Source organism: Psammomys obesus, unplaced genomic scaffold (genome assembly GCF_907164565.1).
Source record: "Psammomys obesus unplaced genomic scaffold, mPsaObe1.curated_primary_1811, whole genome shotgun sequence".
Lineage (NCBI taxonomy): Eukaryota > Metazoa > Chordata > Mammalia > Rodentia > Muridae > Psammomys > Psammomys obesus.
Genome location: NW_026587216.1, coordinates 29,989,859 through 30,010,267, shown reverse-complemented (window position 1 = coordinate 30,010,267; position 20,409 = coordinate 29,989,859). Strand labels below are relative to the sequence as shown.

Genomic DNA, 20,409 nt, shown 5'->3' with positions numbered 1-20,409 from the left:
TGTAAAGAAAATGAAATTATGACATTTGCACAAAATAGATGAAATGAAAAGTACTGTGTTAAGTAAAATATGCCAGACTCAGAAAGCCAAATGCCATGTTTGCTTTTATATGATTAAAAATTAAAAGTTGTGTGTCACTTACATATCTCATTGAAAACAGAGAGATAAATTTGGTGCCTAACTGGAGGTTTCAACCCTACTAGCGAACATTTATGGTTCTGGAAGTAACTCAGCATGCTGCCAGGGGAGAAAGGGAACCATCAAGCCAGCTACAAACTCTGTGACCTGCAGCAGTGACCTGCATATAGTGGAACAAACATTGTGGGAGTGACCAAACACTCTCTCACTGGTTTAAAGGCCCATTCCATAAGAGGGAGCCCATGCTTGACACTGCTACGGTGGCCAAGAACCCGAGACTAGATAGGCATGGGTCTAGGGAAAACCAAATGCTATTGTTCTGATAAGAAAACATGCATGGAGATAACCTAGAACCCCTGCACAGATATAGCCCATGGCAGCTCTGGCTCCAAGTAGGGGTCCTAGTAATGGAAACGGGACTGACTTTGACATGAAATCAGTGGCTGGCTCTTTGTCCACCTCCCCCTGTCAGGGATCCAGGAGAGCAGCTTTACCAGGCCACAGAGGAAGACAATGCAGCCAGTCCTGATGAGAGCTGATAGGCTAGGGTCAGACGGAAGGGAAGGAGGACCTCCCCTATCAGTGGACTTGGAGAGGGGCATGAGAGGAGATGAGAGAGGGGGTAGAATTGGGAAAGGATGATGGAGGGGGCCACAGCTTGGATACAAACTGAATAAACTGTAATTAAATAAATAAATAAATAAATTTTAAAAAATAAAAAAATTTATTGCTACAAAATTACTCCTAATGAAATTCTGCTATACCCATAGATCAGTGCTCAGCCATCCTCAGGGAAGCTTCTTCTTGCAGTATAGGGGAATGAACAAAGACAGCCACAACTGGAAAATGTGCATGGTTAGACTCTGGAGCACTCAACCCTAAATGAGATATCTCCACCAAATTCCTCCCCTCAGGGTTCAGGGATCTATGAAGAAGAGGCGTCAGGAAGATATTAGAGACAGGGGCAATGAATGACTCCAGGGAAAGAGTGTCTTCCAGAAACAACAGGACTGATACACAGAAGAACTCACAGAGACTGTGACTGCACAAGTTCTAGTCAGACTGGGTCCCAGCACTGGGAAGGGGACGTGGACGTGGGCTCTCATCCCTAACCAATTGAGACCTTCTTGCAAAGGAAAAAATAGTGATGCAATCTCACTGTGTACATTAGCCACAGTTCAAGATGGGCCTTATGCCCACCGTTAGATAACCAACACAATTAAATGAACCCAGTGGTATTTGTGTAGATTCTTTGTCTCGTTTTTGTTTGGGGTGTGTGTGTGTGTGTGTGTTTGTGTTTTCTTTGTGGGTTTCATTTGAGGTTTTTGGTTGTTTTTAAAGTGACAAAGAAAGGACATGGAGTTGGGTGTGGGAGAGGTGGAGAGGAGTTGGGGAGAGAAAAATTGCATGCATGTGTTCATATGAGTGAATAAAACTAAAGAGAATTTTGTAGGTTGGGAGGAAGAAGCTTAACAACAAAGGTAAATGAGGGTAACGGGACACAGATGATAATGAAGCAGGAAATGGATCTATCTGAAGAAAGAGAAACAGCCAGAAAGGGGTGGAAAGCATCAGGAAGACAATGAGGAAGGAAACTTCATGGGAACAAAATATGATGATACATATGAACTGAAATACCACAATAACAGCCATTACTTCCTATGGTAGCCTGAAAAACGAATAAAATGTGCCAATTTCTGCAGTATTTATGAATATATTAACTATGTATAATATACTGCTGAATAACTCAAATATATGTGTATACATGAATACGCATGTATCTGTGTATACTTCATCAGATTAAGAAAACACATTTATTCCTTTGTGTGTGCGCACGCACACTTGTTGGCATATGCTTGCTAGCGCACACGTGGAGGTCAAAGAGCACTTTTGAGTCAGTTTTCCCCTTCCACCATGTGCTCAAACTCAGATCATCAGATTTGGACGCAAGTGGTCCGACCCACTTGTTGGCCCTCTCGGGGTTATTAAGAGCTGTGAGTTTATAAATAATTATGATAGTTTTGCCTCACTGATAGAGATGTAATTCAGTCATGAGGATCGCACTTACCTTTCTTGAATGTGGTTTGCTAATACTTTTTTTGTACCAGGTACCGCGTTTGATTCTTTTCAAGAACAAGCAGACAAATTTCAAATCTCAAGTGTTTATCGGTGTTATGCTTCTATGACTGAAGTACCTGGAGAACACCCTCAAAGGAGGAAAGATTTGTTTCACTAATGGCTTCTAGATTCAGGCTGTAGTCCTTTGCTCTAGTGACGCCGGGCTTGGAGCAGCTCAGCATGGAAAGGAATATGTGTCAGATACAAATTCCATGAAGGACAGGAAGCCACTAGAAGGAAAGGGACTAGGGACCACAGATAATCTTCAAGGCACAGTCCAGTGACATACTTGCTCAGGCAAGTCCTCACTTCTCAATGTTTCCACCAGCTAGGAGAGCAGCCCCACTAGCTGGGAAGATTGTAACGCTCAAACCTGCTGGACACATTTCATAGTCAACCGTAATATTATTCACGACAGCCTTCCTTTTTATATTCTCTCGAATATTTTCTTTACTCAGTGCAACTTGATTTTTAAAGCTATATGGAATGGGAGTTTTGATTTCCCTTTCCATAACAATTCAATTCCTTGCTTGCCCATGGAGATTTCTGGTTGTCTGCTCTGGGTTTTGTTCCCTTTTGGTCAGGTTTTCAATGCCCTGCCTCTTCAGGCAACACTCCACTAGATGAGCTAAAACGAAGGGGAGGTGCTTAATAAGATACCTGTGGCCTAGGCATCTCAGCCAGATTCAAGCTCTAATAACTACAGCCATGACAGCTGCAGTCAGGAGGCTCCTGCATGAGATGGCTTTACTCCTGCCTGGACCGCTTGCTTCTTTTCGTCACAGCTACTCACCGGACCACTGTAGGGGAGATCCTGAAGCATAGGGGAACTGAGACATTTGGGCAATGGTACTCCCCAAAGCCATGAACACCACGCTTGTCTGCTCCAGCCAGTCCTAGCCCAGGGCAGTTCTCCACAAGCCCAGCATTTGGCCACCAAGAGCAATGCAGAGGCTGGTCTCCTGCCTGGTCATGAGGTGATCAGAACGAGTCGATGTGCACTCAAAGAGGAGTGAATCGCGTGTTCATTGTTCCTCACTGAGTTGTGTTTTCTTACAATCCGTAAGCTACAAATGAACAATCCATCATGTTATAAACTGTTTCTTAGCCACCGTTATCTACAGGATGCATTTATCCTCAGTGTACTCCTCTTTCTCATTACCCCTGTTACTCACCTACATGCTCCTTTTCCTTAATGGCAAATCACAGACTGGTCTTAAATTGTTAGAGAACCAACCTTTCCTCTGTTAGCTTTTCTATGTTATGTTTTTTCTTTGTTTACATTAATTGCATTATTATATTAATTAATGTAATTCTGCCTTTCTTCAATTTTGCATTGTGATTTTTTTATTTATTTAGAATATATATATATTGCTGTCCTTAGCCATTTTTAACCTTTTTGACTTCCTAAAAAATATTTAAGACTTGAAATTTACCTTTAAATTATCTGTACTCTACAATTTCTTATGTGTGGTATTTGTTATTGTTTTGTTTAAAAGATTCTGTTGTGTTACAGGTAAAATACTCATTTTTAAACATATGCGTACTTTCTAGTTTTGAAAAAAATTAAAGACTCTTTTTGAGATAGAGCCTCATGTATCCCAGGCTGCCCTTGAATGCCTGATCCTCCTGCTTCTGCTTCCTAAGTGATAGGACTGGAGTTGTGCAAAATTATAGCAGTGTTCAGTGCTAGCAGTGATTTCGGAGCTTTGTCATGCTAGGTAGGCATTCTACCAACTGAGAAGTTTTGCATTCACACACACACACAAAGCAGAAAATACAAAATTCTCCTAAGTGCTCTGCTTCCATCAAAGCCCTCCTGTGATTGATGTCTGCCACCCAAAGGCTCATCTCTTTGTTCTGGTTGATGCAGCTTTCTAAGGTTTGTTCTCAGTGTTGCATATTTTGTTGGCTTAAACAATGTATGAACATGTGTGTCTACAGTCACTGTCCCATAGATTTGTGTCACTTCCCTCAAAAGTCCCTGTGCTCTGTATGATCATTCCTCCTCTTCCCAAACCATTGGGCATGTGGCCATCCACTGGAGCATGGACAACCTGCCAGTGACTATACCCTTGAGTAAAAATTACTCCCCTTCATCCAGCACTCAACTGCCAACAGCTCCTCAGCCAGGGGCATGGCCCTGGGGTGCCCTCCCTTCTCCATGCTTGGAATTTTTTACTGGCTGGATCTGATGGAGGTCTTACGTGGATGACCTCTGCTGCTGTGGGTTCATGTGTAAAACACGTGTTGTTTGAGGATGATAGCGCTGCACAGCATGCCTCCAGCTCTTAGCATTCTCTCTGCACCTTTTACTCGATGTTCCCTAAGCTGTGAAGGTGGGGGGATTGATATGGACATCCCATCTAAGGCTCGGTCCTCACGGTTGCTTATTTTCCACAGGGGAATAGAATGCTGCTCTACAATGACCACTACAGCGAGAAGCTTTGATGACAAAGGTTAAGAGCTGCACCAATCTGTGGATATAAACCCACGTGTGTACTCTTAGTTTCACGTGGTATATTTTGTCTGTCTGTGCTACAGTTTCTGGATCCATTCAGATCTGGATCCATTGGGGGTATGTTGGTTGCCCAAAGCTTGCTATTTATGAATAAACCTGCTATCTAGAGTCCTGTGAAAATTTTGTGTGTAGATAAGTTTTTCAATTTATTAGGATGATTTCTGGATCTTGAGCAAATATATGGTTAAACTTAGAAGAAACTGCCAACCTGTCTACTGCTGGGCCATTCCTACCAGCACTGAGAGCTCCTATTTTTGTATGGCCTCTCCAGTATTGTCAGTGCTTTGGAATTTGTCCATTTTAATTTTCTAGTTTTACTTCTTTATTTCAGTAAATATTTTAGTTGCACTAGTATTTATTATTTTAGTGTTCAATTCTAATTCTATTTCTGATTACATATGGTGTGGAAAACATTTTCACGTGCTTATCTGACACCTGTGATATCGTCTTGATTTTTTTAAATTCTTTTACATAATTTTGATTGGGCTGATTTTTATTTTTATATTTTAAGAGTTCTTTATGTGTGTTAGATAATACTCCCTTATCAGGTGGAGTGCTGTAAATTTTCTTTCCCACGTAGTGGCTTGCCTTCCTGTGCCCTTCACATTAGTTTCTCAAATAAGCTTTTAATTTTGGTGAATGCAGACTATCTAACAGTTCTTGCTCTCGGGTAGTGCCTTTAGTGCTATACCACAAAAAGTCACTGATATATCCAAGGTTGAACAGATTTTCATCTACATTAATTTAAGGAGATTGTTAGTTTTGTGTTTTACATTTATGCTGAAGACTCATTGTAAGCTAATTTAGGAGGGAAGGATAAAGTTCAGAATATTTTTTGTTGTTGTTACTGCATGTGGATATTCAGGTGTTCCGAAACCATTTGTTAAAAATACTAGTAATTTTTATTTTATTTTTAGCTGAATCCTATTTTAATATAAATCTGTAATTCCAGCTGAGGTAGAGGAACATGAGTTTCATGCCACGCCGGCATGCATGATCTCTACACAAACAAATCTCTTGGTGAGAGCTAAGAGGAGGTCAAAGGTGGAGTCTTTCCTTGGCATGTGTGAGGCTCTGGGTCAATGCCCAGAAGAGAAGTAACACAACTCTTGATGAAAATATGTGCCTTAGTACTGCAGTAATTTCAAGTTTGAGATAGTTTGTTTTATAGCACAATATGCAGTACAACTTTATAAGTGTATTTGTGACATTCCTAAGAATAAACATTCTAAATAACACTTATTTGGACACAGGATGTACAGATTTTTAATCTTTTTTCAAACTCATTCTCTTTTGTGGATGTGATATGTATAAGAGACTATAAAATTGGGGAAATATGGCACTGAGACTCCCAACACATCAATATACCAATATTTGTATCGGGCTTTTATTTTAAAAATTCTGTTTTATACCTGCTATATATCAGAAATTGGTGCTTATAGACCTCAAGAAACTAGTATTGCATGAAATTACTGTTCAGTAGTGGAAAGTCAGCATTTGAAATTCGGTGGAGCATGACTGGGTAATGGCTCTAAGTACATCGCTAACCTGCTCGACATATATTGCTAACATCCTTGAAATGATGGACAGTAGTTAGACAGAGAGAGAAAGAAAGACTTTCATTTATGTTACTGTATGACAAACCAGCTTAGGTGCATGTGTGTAATACCTTTTTGGGTATTCATCTCAAACTAAAAGTCATGCAAATGTCCTTCAACTAGTCAACAGGCAAACAAACTAGCAAATCCATATATTGGAAGGTTCTCAGTTACTAAAGTACAAGCTACTTATATGTGCAAAGTCCTGTGTCTAAAGACAATGGCTTAGTAGATATGGAATGCTAGATACTAAATGATCCCATTAATATAGTCATCTCAAAGCAGAATTACAGAGACACAGAACAGAGAAGTGTGGACTGAGCCACACGAGAAAGAGAAAATCCCTGTGTTGATAAAGCACTATGTATCTTAATAATTAACATGGTCCTAGAGAATCCCATGTGGAGTAATTATGCAGAAATACATACTCATAGATGCAGATGACTCCAGGTAAACAATGGTGAAACCCAAAGAAGGAATGCATTCTATTTTTACAGTGTTACACAGATATCAATTCCTGAGTCTAACTCCAAACTCTGATTATATAAGACAGTACATGAAGGCATGATTGATGAGATCCCACAAGAAACTATCTCTATAATTTCCTTAAAGTTTATAATGATCTCAAACTCGAACTTAAAAGAAAATATGAAATGCAGCGATTGTCTAAATCCAACATTATTATGCCTCACTTGGGAGAACTTGCCCCCTGCCCTGCTTGTCTCTGGATCCTTCACTCATTTCCCTTTTCTCTGCTACAGTATAAAAAGCACATGTCCAGTGGGAAATAGTAAGAGCTGGAGGGGATGGGAACTCCACAAGGAGAGCAACAGAACAAGATAATTTGAACACAGGGAACTTCCCAGAGACTCATACTCCAACCAAGGACTATTCGTGGAGATAACCTAGAACCCCTGCACAGATGTAGCCCATGGCAGTTCAGTGTCCAAGTGGATTACATAGTAATGGGAAGAGGGACTGCCTCTGACATAATCTGATAGGCCTGCTCTTGGTCTCCTCCCCCTGAGGGGGGAGCAGCCTTACCAGGCCACAGTAGAGGACAATGCAGCCACTTTTGATGAGAACTGATAGACTAAGACCAGAAAGGAGAGGAGAACCTCCCCTATCAGTGGTCTTGGGGAGTGGCATGCATGCAGAAAGGGGAGGGGGGAGGGGCATATGGGGGGATACAAAATGAATAAAGTGTAATTATTAAAAAATTTTTAAAAAAAGCACATGTCCATTCCCACTAATTCAGCTTTCGCCATTCTTTGAATATAATCATTAAGTGAATGGTTCTGTTTAAACTCAGGCATGAACTAATCATTAAGCATACCAAGTATCAAATATTTTCTGAGGGTCCACTGGATATGACAATAATTTCCAGCCCTGTCTGGTAATGATATCTTGACTGGACAAGGACTTTGCTATGCTTTGTTACACTCTAATCTTTTTGAACTTGGTGATCAACCTTAGTCTTCTAAAATGAATCTCTACGGTGTAAACAAATAACTACCAAAAAGAAGTCTCTGAGTGATGAGCTACACTTGCCCTCCTTTGGGTAGTCTGGCAACTTGATGTTGAAGAAAAGAATTGTAGTAAATGAAGCATGAAAAAGGTCAAACAAAGATTTTTAGTAAGTTATTTTCTCCTGTGCAGTATATCTATTTTTCTTAATGAAACACTAATTAATCAAAAACTGTTGAAATATCATATTTTAGTTCACTACATGTGATTATTATTTTACAATTCTACATATTATTGAGATTTGAGTGTTTCAATCCTTTATAAGATGTGTATCTGAAACTTTGTTGCTTTTAGAAGATTTCATCTCTATACTAATCTTAATCATTAAAATCTATTTGCCTTGAAATTTTCTTCAAAATACCCTAGAAAGCTACAAACCCACCAGTATTACAGAAGCACATTACTTTAACCAACCAACATATACATCTAACGATGCTTTAATGTCTTGGTTCTCATCTGTTAGATATTTATTGCTAATGCATTTTATAACATATCCTTATTAAAAGCCATTAAATCCTGCAGCTGCATCCCATAATCATTTCCTAAATACAAGGACAGCATTTATAAAAGATCTCCTTGTTCAAAATACTGCCATACAGATCACAAATCCTTCATTGCCAGCCAGAAAGCTTTTATTCTTTACAAAAAGAAATGCTAAGTAATTCATTACATGCCAACCTTTTTTTTTAATTTCCACGTAGTTGCCTTAGTCTAAATGTTCAAAGTCCACATTTATCGGGAATAATTATGAGATAGTCTCAAATTGACACTTAAATTTTTTTATGAGTGCCATGTTGCTCCTAAGGTTCAGGCTCTTAAAATTCAGCCTTGCTCTGCATGTAGAGGAACAGGGATTGGCTTATCTGGGCACACTGCACGGAGGCTCCTATGCAAACACTCTGCGGCTTCATATCAAAGAAGAAAACTGTGTGGTTTGCAGTTTTGTTGATTTTGTAGCATAAAAAAAATCCCCTGTTCAAAGCTTTATATGATCGTAAAAGTAATGTGTCTTGTTTCTAGAATTTGATTAATTATTATTCTGCGATCATAGCTTATTTACCCCTATCTTCTCCCAAAAGAGTTTCAGATTAAAATGAAAGTAGGACAAGATTCCAAAGAAATTTCATTGTTGAGAAAAAGGCTGCTGAGGATAATGGAAACTGTGTCACAGCACAGTCGATTCTCTTTATGCATAATTACATTTTTCAGCATTCCTTCGTAATTCTGCCAATGTTCTAAAATTTGTCAGATATCTGATATTGATTTATGTTCATGTTTTTTAAGAACAGCCTTAGTTTAAAGGAAAAAGAAAAGAAAATCATTTTCTAGTTGGAGCTCCAGATTCTTCCAGCAGAACAGCAACAGCAACAGAAAATAATAGTAACTAATAACAGGTAAGCCTGAGTCATTACATTTTTCATCTCATAACCTTCATGGAAAAGGTTGTATCCAAAAGGATTACAGTTAGGACATTCATCTACATGTAATTCTTTTTAATTCAGAGGCAATAAATTATTCCATTTTGCACACATGGTCAAGACGTAGATCGCCAATTTTCACTGCCTAGAAAATAAGGGTGCTGGTTATTTCAAAAGGAATACGTGAATATAAACCTTTGAGACCACAGGTTGCTGACTTATCTATGTTTCCCCGTGCGCAGGTAGTATGCACACATGACCTATAGGGATACCTCTGAGACCTAGCTGGCTGTTGATTTGAAGAATACAGGTAAGAGTACCTCATGCTGCCTCCCCTACCCCTCCCACAGCGGTCAGGACCACCCCACCCTACATGATATAGGCAGTGGCTTTGTGCTCCACAGTGATTACTCTGTTCCCATTAATGCTTTCAGCTGTCTGATCTCTCAGCAAGGATGGAATAAATTGCCCACCGTTTGGTGGTGCATTAACTCCTTAGGGTTCTTGGGGAGTCTTTTAGTGTACTGAACGGTTATTTGCTAAATGGCACATTGTTGATTTAGAAAACTTAATTGGCCCCTAGAAAAGTAGATAATTTACTCCTGCAGGATTCATGATAAAGCCAGACTGTTACACAGGGAATTTAAGTGGCTCGAGAAAAAGAACCTGAGCATCAGACAAATAAAAATTTACATTTTTTGCCTGAACAACCTGGGGGTTGCTAATTGTTCCTATGGAATTAGCCTCTATTGGCCTTCTGGGTCACAGGGCAAACGTGCTTTAGCTGATGATCAGTTCAATCCCTAGGCCGCAAATGACGGGAGAGAATCCATTGCTACACTTTTGAGTTGTTCTCTAACTTCCAATGAGGCATGTGTCATGTTTACATTAATGCATGGACACACATTCATAGATGTGCATATGTCCTCTCACCCACACCAATAATAAAGAAAAGAAATAAAAACTTTAAGGTGAACAAAAATGCAGGGAATGAGATTTGAGCTCATTCTGTCTATTGAGAATTTTTCTAAGTTTTCCGCATTGAAAACAAAGAAAAATAATACATATTTGTTTCTATAATGGGTTCAAATGGAAAATAAGAAAAGGAGACACATTACTTCTCCACATTGCTTTTAATGTTTCAAGTCAATAACATGTTGCTAGTAAAATCAGTACTGACTAAGGAAACTGGTTACTTGTCTTTCATGTGAATTTTACATGATTACCTAGAAATGAGCAAATAACTCTGAGAAAACAAAATATATTTAAATTACCCCCTGTGTGTGTTTCAATATATATATGTATTCCCATTACTAGCAAATGCTTGCATTTCCCAAAATGCAATGTGACCACTGCCAAGGTCACCTTAAAATGGAAAAGCAAGAGGACAGCACAGAGAACATGGCCTAGCTCTGTGCACAAATTCTCATAAAAATTCCTTTCCTCCTTCTCTTGGAGGATTGCTCCTGTCTTTCTTCTGTGTACTTTCCTAGGTGCTCCCTTCTCATAATCTTTCCTCCTATCTCTTCTTCCTTCTGAAATGTGGGTTATTCTGCTCCTCCACGTTTTTTTTTTTTTCTTCCATTTTCTCAAATAGCTTATGGAGTTCCACAGCTTCAGCGGTGTCTCCATTCAGATAACTGCATTGGACTTGTCAGTTTTACCATTCTGATGAAAAGCAACCATACATGACTGGCAATTTTTTAAAGCCTTCTGAAGAATACTTTACAAGGACAGAAAATAACCACTGATCTAACAGGTACAAAGCGTACACATAGTCAGTTGGCTCTCACACTTGGTTCTCTTTTGTGACCTGATGGCATCTATTCATCCAATTTTGATTGACAGTTTCTGCATTTCATCCCATGGAATACAGTTGTTCTTATCGCAGATGTGGACTCTGCAACAGCACTAAGCCTGGCCCACTATGACTGAGTCATGCTCCCAAATGATGGCTTTCAATACTTGATCATGCTGTTAAAGTTAAGCTAGTGTGTGTCCTTTTCAAGATCCTTGCACATCTCAATATCTCCAGCAATTCAGTCACCCAAATATAAACTCAATAAAATACAATTTCAATAGCATTTGCTTCTGTGTTCATTCCTTTTGCTATTTGAAAAAAAATCACCACAATCTGAAGAGGAAGCATATGAGCAGGAGAGATGGCTCAGCAGTCAAGAACATGCTCTTTTAAAAGGATCTAAATTTGTTTCCCATCAGCCACAAAGTGTGTCTAACAATTACCTGTAACTCCAGTTCCAAAAGGATCTAATTCCTCTGAATAAGCACTTGCACCCATGTGTATACACAACTCCCCCAACAAATATATACACACACAATTAAAATTATATAAATAATTTTAAAGTGACTACAGTAATAAGCAAAATGAAGAAAGAAAGAGTTCTTCTTAAACCACAAGTAAAAACAGGAAAAGCATAAAAAGCCATCCTTAGATTGTAGAGTTGAGTCATGGTTTGTGACCCAGGTAGGCCAGGCAGCTGTCCCAGAAGGGATGGGAGCCCCACAAAGAGACCAACAAAGCCAAAAAAGAAGCTGGGCCCAGAGGCAGGAGGGCTGCAGAGACTGACGCATCAACCAAAGAACATGCATGGAGAGGACCTAGACACCCTGTGCGGATGTAGCCCGTGGGCAGCTCAGTCTCCACGTGGGTTCCCTAGTAAAGGGAGAAAAGACAGTCTCTGACATGAACTCAGTTGGCTGCTCCTTGGTCACTTTTCCTGGTTGGGCGACCTAGCCAGCCCACAGAGGAAGAGGATCCAGGCAGTCCGGATGGAACCTGATAGGCTAGGGTCAGACAGTAGAGGAGGAGGACCACCCTTATCAGTGGACTAGGGGAGAGGGATAGGGGAGGAAAGGGGAGAATGGGATGAGGAAGAGATGAGGGAGGAGGCTATAACCAGCATACAAAGTGAATAATCGCAAAATAATAATAATAAAAGGAAAAATTGTAAGGTTGATTTGTATGCTAAAACAATTTACCTGTACTCAATTTCAATCATAACATATGACACTAGTAATGAGAGTCAGCTTCACAGTCCTGCTGTCAGAACTGCATAAGGTGCCCTAAAATTGCACTCTAGAAGTCATTAACATTGTGTCAAATACCACAGAATAATTTGATGGATAGAAAGAAAAGACAGTGTTAAGTTTCCTGGTTTATGTTTATTATGTTCAACGATGTGTTCGCACAGCAATGAAACGCACTCTCTCTAAGACACTGCCCAGAAATTCACTCTCGTAGAATGAAAATACAATATATAAATTAAAAATAAACTGATTAGGTAGACAGGAGAATTTTGTTTTATAGTTAATGAGAATCATCCTTAATTGTGCTCAGAAAGAAAAAGAACAACCTATACCCTTAATGTAATAAGCGAATTACTAAATTAGACTACCACGAGCTAACTTACACTGACTGCAGATTCAACCTATATATCACTCCTTGGTGTTAAGTGCAAGCAATGAGATCAGTATGTTTTTAGGATTTAACTTCAAAATTTAAAAGATGTCAGGAAGTCAAAGGATAAATAGCTAACCTGCAGCAGTCCTCACATATAACAAATTAGGTGATATTGTTTGAAATTGATGGTTAACGAAACTAATATATAACAAAAGTCTATTCAAGATGAATAACCTTTGCCCTCACTGTTTATTTTTCCATTTGTGTGTCTCTGGTTATTGTCTGAATAACAAAGCAGAAGGAAATCCACAATGTGTGGGTTCATGTAGTGGAAGTCCACTGAGAATTTCACCTTAACTCTTCACTGAGATCAGTGAACTTTCAGGAGAAATGCAAACAATGAAGCTGCTTTTGCTGATCATCACAAGTGAATATAAGTAACGTGGAAATCTTTGTTAGAGTAATCAACCGGATTTCAGGGTGTGATTCTTTTTCCATCTTATACTGTGCTGCACCTCTCCCTGACAACCACAGGGAGTTAAAGGTCACGTAGTCCCCTTGGTCAGTGGGGTTTTACTAAGACTCACTCAAGTCCTAGTAGTCAAGTAGTCCCCTGGATTGGACAGTTAAAAAGGAAAAAAAGAAAAAAAAAAAAAAAAAGAAAGAAATGGATTTGAAACAGAAATTATGCTGACCTAGAATAAGCCAAAGAGATGTAAAAGAAGACAAAACTGGGAAGGACAGAGGGCGGTTAGAAATGAATGAGATGCATTTGCCATGAAAATTCGCTCTGCTATAGGCTTGCTGTATATTGTTTTTACTATGTTTAGATATGTACCTTGTATCCCTGATCTCTCCAAGACTTTAAACATGAACCAGTGTAGAATTTTGTCAAATGCTTTTTCGGCATCTAATGAGATGATCATATGGGTTTTTTTTTTTCTTTCAGTTTGTTTATGTGGTGGATGACATTGATGGATTTTCATATGTTGAGCCACCCCTGCATGCCTGGGATGAAGCCTGCTTGGTCATGGTGGATGATATCTTTAATGTGTTCTTAGATTCGGTTTGCAAGTATTTTATTGAGTGTTTTTGCATCAATGTTCATAGCGAGAATGGACTGAAGGTCTCTTTCTTTGTTGGGTCTTTGTGTGGTTTAGGTATTAAGGTGACTGTGATATCATAGAATAAGGTTGGTAATGTTCCTTCTGTTTCTATTTTGTGGAATAGTTTGAAGAGTATTGGTGTTAGTTCTTCTTTGAAGATCTGACATGAACTCAGTGGCCAGCTCTTTTATCACCTTCCCCTGGGGGTTTCAGCCTTGCCAGGCCACAGAAGAAGATGATGCTTCCAGCCTTAGAAGAGGATTGCCCCTATCAGGGGACTAGGGAAAGGGCATAGGGGGAGAAGAAGGAGTGTAGGTGGGACTGGGAGAAGACAAGGGAGGGAGCTGCAGCAGGGATACAAAGTGAATAAATTGGAATAAATAAATAAATAATTTTTAAAAAGAAAAAAAATGTCCTATGTGGGGTACAAGTCTTTACAACTGAATCCAGTTGTCTGCAGCAAAATCTAGCAAGGAATGGGCCAATGGGTCCTAAGTTTGTATCCTGCCCATCATGAGAGTACTAGAGCATGAGGAAGAAGTATGAGTTCACATAAACCTTCCATTGGTTTCCATATACTTTCCTGATGGGCACAACAGTTCAAGAATTCCCATAAGCTAATAAACAGATAGATTTGCCCGAGACTGTGTAACCATGAATGGAATAAGAGCATATGGGAACCCAGATGTGGTATGTGCTTGATGCAGTTTCCACCAGGCAACACTCTTTGCTCACCAGTCTCATTGAATGTACTCCATAGTTGATATTTATTCTATGCATTGCCCTCTTTTATTTGCTTAAGCCTTTACAACATGTTTTACAGCTTTTTAACACAGTACTGTTAAATTCTGGTACAATTTCTACAAGATTGCTCCCTTACTCGTTTATGATGAATAACTACCAAATATTCATTCCTTTAAAAAAAAAAAAAAGGAAATCCTTAGCTAAAATTTTGAATGAATGGTAAAATATTTGCTAAATAAAATAATTATATAATAATAAATATGTAATTATATTTTATATTGTGTAAACTAAACTTGATAAATAACTGTCAATTACTTAATGAATTGTTTAATGCAGATTTTACTGTTTAATAAACTTCAGTACTCTGCCTGTGATGGGAAATTAAAGATCAAGTTACTGAAAACCAGAATGATCTCTAATTCTTTGAGTATTTGGGTACTTACAATTCTGAGCAAGCTTCACAATGATAAAAGACAAAATTCTCAGGCAATAGAAAATAGTTTCTTTCACTTTCTATTTGTATCTGCCCCTCTTTTATATAAGAAACAAGTCGATTCTCACAATTTAAAATTCTATATCCAAATAATTACAAAATTTTTATTTTTCTGTACCAATCATGATTTGACCACAAAACATATTAGAAATTAGTATGGCACCAAACGATAATTTATATTTCTTAAATATGAGTCTATTTAAATGATAGTCTAGAAATCTGCACAAATAACAGTTACAGCATAGCAAATGCCATCCCACAAAAACAAATTGTGACGTGTGATGAAACTTGAGAGTTCCTGAGGTGACATGGGAATATAACGTAGTCTTCAGACCACGTGAAGACTTCACCCTCACAGCATGTGCGCCTTAGTCCCAACAATCAGCCCCGTGGAATCTGCATTTCACTCCATCCCCACGGACCAGAAACAAACCAGATGCATTCTTGTTGCATTTTCAGATAGTTTCAAAGCCTACCTAGTCTTGTGGGCTTCTGTGTCCATACGATTAGTGATAGATGCTAACCCTTCACAGAGAAGAAAATCGTGACACGAGGACAGTGATAATGTTCTCAAAAGTCAAAAGGAAAGTTGTTCGGGTGAAGTGGGATCCTGTTAACCTAAATTTGACCAACTGATAGAAAATATGGGCACAGACGTTGAATAACAAATATTTTAAACCAAATTCTTCCTGGCTTAAAATATTTATACCAAAAGCAGATGTTTTAAAAAAAACTATAGCATTATCAGGAAATCTTAATATTTTCATCAAGAGTCTTTAACCTACGTATTCTTGATGTGTGGCAATTTTCAGGGAACTTTTCCGTGAGTGGATGAATGCTGTTAGAAATCTCTTATAATAACACTCAGATCGATCTAACACTGAAGTTCCCCCAGAGACTCTCAGAGTATCATATTTACACTTCCTAATTGTCCATAAAACGCATATCATTCAACCAGTTGGTTAATATTTAAGAAATTTTTTGTGTCTATACATAAAGTTCTGCTTCTTCTTGACTGATAAAGTCTCCCCACTTGAGGGAAGAAAATGAAACATTTGTGGACCGGGTGACTTGTCCTGTACCCCACAGCAGCATTTCCGGAAACCTGGTCATTTTACTGCCAAACAGCCTGTGTTTGTCTTCGTCAGACTACATAGCATGTTTGATACTGCAGTTGCCATGTTTAGCACCTTCGGCTGCAGAGGAGGAAAATACTAAGTGTGCTTTCCATCTGAGTTCCTTGCTATTGCTCACTGTACAGGTTTTGAAAAAGATATGATGGCCAATTTCTGGCTAACAACATTCTTTTCTTCCTTAGTAGATTTTGCTTCATGTACCAGACCACAATGAATAGAAAAACTCATAGATTTTTAAATGGTAAAACAATGCCAACCATTAAAGGACCTTCTTAAATCTGAAAAATAATAACCTCATGTTCTAAATGTTTTTTAATGCATTAAAACTCAAACAAATGAGCAACATTAAAGTCCAGCTATAAAAACTCAAATGTAAAATGATCTAGAATTAATTATAATTGCATTGGAATAGTCAATTAACATTTAGGTAGTCTACAGAAAAGTTTAGTCAAATAGTTTTGTTTTTATGGTTTAGTTCCTATTTAGGTTTGGGTTTCAGATTTTTGGTACAGAATCTTAATATTCAGCCCAAACTAACCTGCAGTTCCCTGTGCATCCCATATGGGCCTCAAACTTCCCACAATTGTCCTGTTGCAACCTCCTCAATGCTTAAATTAGAGGTATGATTTACCATTCCTAGCGTCTATGTCCTGCTTTTATAATGATTTGTAATTTAAAGATGAGTCAGAATTTCTTTCCAACCTGCAGTCACTCTATCTCTAGGCAAAAAGAGGAACAGACTAGAACAGGTTCCACGACTGAAATCACTTCTAGTGTTGAGAAACTAATTGAGCTGATAACCATAAAACCTGGACATCCTTTTTACGATATAAAACGAAATCTCCACTATGCAGGGACTGCTTCCATGCATGGGAGACACTATTTCAAATGAAGTGTTGGTATCTTTTCAGAGATGAGTGGAATCAAAATGAAAGCTGATTTCCAGTAACCCTGTTACTCCTTTATTGGTTCACTTATTTGTTTATCCATTTATTCACTCACTTAGCTGTGATGAGAGATTAGCCTTTAGACAGCTACTACGCAGGCTTACAAAATTTCTACCCCAGTGTTACATTTCTCCAGAGACAGCAGCTTCAATATGCTTTCTTGGATTTGGAGTGGTGAATTAGAGTTATTTACTTCAGGAAGGGATTAGGCAAAGGTAACTTTTACTTTATTTGGTTTCTGTTCCACATGGAGAAAGCCTGCCCTCTCCACCCCTGTGAAGGGAACTGCGGTGGTAAGACACTCAGGCTTCGTTCCGGAGCACATTTTCCCACATCTCATTTATGCCCCCCTGACTGGGGGAGTCGGTCTACATTAACTAATTAATAACCAAAGTCACAGTCTAGTCATATGCTGTGACTCTCTGAATACATCTTCCATGTGGCAATTTGCTTCCACGTTTCTTGGACTAGAAAAAGAAAAGGATTCTATAAGAGTCGCATTGGAGAAATTCACATCAATTAATGCAGCCTCCTAGTCCTCTCATGATCATTTCTGACCCATCTAGGGCAAACATGCCCCCGGGGAGCGTCTCGCTCTATCCGTGATGCAAGCAGCTTCTTGGTGAGTGGTGAGTAGCAGTTTAAAATGACAGTTCCTTGGAGTAGAATCATTACTCTCAGTCAATAGAAAACAAGCAGCTATTGGTTCGCCAACAAGTACCACCCTGGCTCAGAGGGTTAGGTGTTCAAACCAAGAACATGAGTGTTAGTGTGAATATGACACAGAGGTATTTTACTTTCAGTTACACATGGTTTATAATTTACAAAAAAAAAAAAAATCTTCTGAACTCCTGCAGTTTTTCAAGAGAGAAACTGTTTCCACAGACTTGGTTAAGCATGCCATCATGACTAGGAGAATCCTTCCTGTGAGTCAAAGCTCTCCAATGAGCAGAATGTGCCCACAGGAATTGAGTGAGTTCTTTTTGAAATGCCAGCTACAGACTATACATTTGTATAACTGCTTCTACACAGAAAACCTCTTTCATTAATGCACAATGCTTAGCAAGGTCACTGTGGAAGCTGTAATTTTAAAGCTCTAGAGGAAGAGTCTAGAAAGGTATCAAGAAAAAAAATAAATTATCATGTTAAGATTCATGGTTTGTTAGGAACTGACTAGTCTCTATCAATTGATCTCAGAAACAAATATCTTTTGTATGAACATTGAGGGAACCTCCACTCTCTTAAAGATGGACAAGAAAGCTGCTTACTTCCTGCTTTCTAGAGGGTCAAGGCTGACAGAACAGCCTGGAGATATCTGTTGATTAGCCTACAGATTAGCTTGCTGATTAGCTACACTTGTGGGCTCTGATTACAAAACTGATCAGATATTGGTATCTTAGCAAATTATAACTATCTAAAATATTAGAAGAGTTGATGTCCATTTCCAACTTTTTGAGTTTCAGATGCGATAAAACACAACCAGAATCATTTTTAACTGAATGCATATGATCACCAAACACCAGTGCACATTAGTCTTAAAGAAAATAAAAAGACACACAGAGATTCCCAAAGGTTAAGCAGTGAGAAAATGTCCAGGCAAAAGTTTACTAGGCTAATTTAAGTCAACTACATATCGTTGTGATCTCTGTCACGTAAGACACTCCAGAAAAGTAAAACTCCAGACCAATTTATCAAGGAAGAGACGTTCTAAGATACTAATCTAGGAATAATTATTTTTAAACAACCAGAGAAGTACTCATTTTCCTTAACCCTCAACATGTAATGTTTGCATCTCTCCTGTTAAACCTTGCAAAGTCATTAGTGTGAGTGTTGGAACACGAACCCAATAGTGTTACCACATACCTGCTGAGCAGAGGAACTGAGGTCTTCCCAGCTTCTCTTAACGTTGGGGTTTAGGATCTCCAACCTCTCCCAAAGCTATCTCCACAACAGCCGCAATCCACTCGGGGACGTTCTTATTTAAAAAACTGTTGGCCTTTGAGTATGTCAACTCCTGCTGCAGCTCCCATGGTTCCTTGGTGCTTCTAAGAACTTCGACTCCACTCTTCTGCCTGCATTTCGCCCCCAGCCCCGTTTAGAAACGTATTCTTGAAGTTGCTGCCTAGACTTTAACTCCGTGGAGCCGGGTTGCTATGAGTGTCAGAGGATGAGGAGGGCTGGTTTTCGTCCATCAAGGAAGGGAACCGGCGGCACCGCCTTTTAGCTGCTAAGAGCTCTTGTGGAGGACAGTGGCTTGGCTGCGAGGACAGCAGCTGGGTCCGGGAGGCTGCGGCCCAGCTGGGAGGCGCTGTCCATTCCTTCCGGTGCTGAAGCGAGGGGACTGGGACCGCTTAACAGATGCCAGCTCCAACACCCCTGCTAAGGCTGCTTCCAGACTTCCAGCTTTGCCTTTTCTCCTGCGTGTCTCATTTCTGGTCTCTCCAGCTTGACACTCTCATATGTATACGCTGGCAGCGTTTCCGGAGAGGCAGAAATCCGTGGGAAATAAGAGCTGAGCCTCTTCTGAGTTCACAGTGACTCTGAGTGGGTTTCCTAATGGTAGAAATGAAAAAGAACGCACGAACATGGGCGCGCGCACAGGCGCGCACGGGGCTGGGGGCAGAGAGAAAGAGGCAGGGCAGAGAGGGGAGGAAGAGAGAGAGAGAGAGGAGAGGGGAGAAGCTGAGCACTGTGCAAACTGTAGAGGTGCTTCGGAAAGCTCGTGGGTCCTTAATTACATAAGACGAGAAGGATTATTTTGGAGCCCTCCCCTTTCTCCTCCCCCCACCAACCCCCCGCAATCTTGCTTCCCAGCCAGGGCAGAGAGACACGTTCACATTTCGAAGCCCTGTGTGGAATTCCGAGATGACAGAGTAGGGATGCTCAGTTCCCAGACACACGGACAGATTGTCGCCAGATGATGCGGAAACCGGAGGAAGGGGCAGGAAAAGGCTAGGGCTACCTTTGTTTCCTAGAGGCTGGAGCGCGGAAGTCGGCGCAGGCGGCTGGGCCAAGGAGACTGCGTTCCAGCCCGGGCCCTCCCACCGCCCACTGCCCCGGTTCCCGCAGGGGCGGGGGCGTCTCTCCGCACAAAAGCTGGGGTGAGGGTAAAGCATCAGGTAAGCGGGGCCATCCCTACAACACTCCCGCAAGGCCCGGGCTCAGGAGCCGAGACTCCCGGGCTCCGGCGCTGTGCGGACCCCCTCTCCACCGGAGAAGCTTGCTGTGGAGCTGGACGCGGG

The 20,409-nt window shown here is 40.0% G+C and overlaps 1 protein-coding gene across 2 annotated transcripts in view; it reads right to left on the bottom strand.

The window, feature by feature from the left end:
- The window catches only part of Sntg1 (syntrophin gamma 1), a 624,894-nt gene extending 604,980 nt beyond the window's left edge, over positions 1–19,914 (bottom strand). For both annotated transcript variants that reach the window (XM_055603535.1, XM_055603536.1), the window contains exon 1: positions 19,031–19,914. The gene's annotated coding sequence lies outside the window, so the exon portion shown is untranslated. The remainder of the gene's footprint in view (positions 1–19,030) is intronic.
- Positions 19,915–20,409: the final 495 nt, after the last annotated feature.